This window comes from Orycteropus afer, unplaced genomic scaffold (genome assembly GCF_000298275.1).
Source record: "Orycteropus afer afer isolate SDZICR_OR568_19922 unplaced genomic scaffold, OryAfe1.0 scaffold00078, whole genome shotgun sequence".
NCBI classification, from domain to species: Eukaryota; Metazoa; Chordata; class Mammalia; order Tubulidentata; family Orycteropodidae; genus Orycteropus; species Orycteropus afer.
Genome location: NW_006921665.1, coordinates 4,727,108 through 4,728,013, shown reverse-complemented (window position 1 = coordinate 4,728,013; position 906 = coordinate 4,727,108).

Below are 906 nucleotides of genomic sequence, written 5' to 3'. Positions count from 1 at the left end.
TTGAACCACCAGCCTTCTGGTGAGCAGTCAAGTGCCTTAGGCACTATGCTACCAGAGCTCCGTGTATATATATATATATAGAAACAGAGAGAGCAATTTATCTCAAGGAAATTGCTCATGCAGGGGCTGGAAAGTCCCAACTCCATGGATCAAATGCCAAACTGGAGGCTTCCCTTGACTCACTCAGCTGCAGGGGTTGATGAACTGAAGACTGGCAGGCAGTATAGCAGGCTGCTGGCTGCTGAGGATGATGAATCCAATATCAGCAAGTAAAATGGCAGATTTTTAGCTCACAGGCTGCAAAGGCAACAATACCAAGATCAGCAGGCAATATGGCAGGTCACTGGAACCAGAGATGATGAGCCAAATGCAGGATACAAAATGAGCAAAAAGCCAGAGATTGTCCCAAAAGCATTTCCATATATACTAGAAGCAGGCCACACCCCCAAGGAAACTCCCTTTCAACTGACTGCTCATAGCAGATCTCATCATAGACATGATTATATTATATTAGAGCTCATCATGGGGAATAACTATATCATAAATGCTAAGCCACTTAGAATCATGGACCAGCCAAGTTGACACACAATCTTAACTACCACAGGAAGTCAAGATGTTTTCAAGACATACTGGACTGTCTTAAACTAGGGAAGAAAATAATAAATTATAGGGTAACCTCAAAGAAAATTAATAAACCTCATCAAAAAGAGGAAAGGCAGAAATATTTAGCAAACACTACAACAATAGCAACGAGGGAAATGGAAAGAAAATCCATAAACAAAATGAGCTCAGCACAGAAAGTTAAATGAAACAAATAAATCAGCAGCACCACAATAAAACACAACAAGATGACAATAATAAATTCATAATTGTTGATAATTACACTGAATGTAAATCCATCAGTCA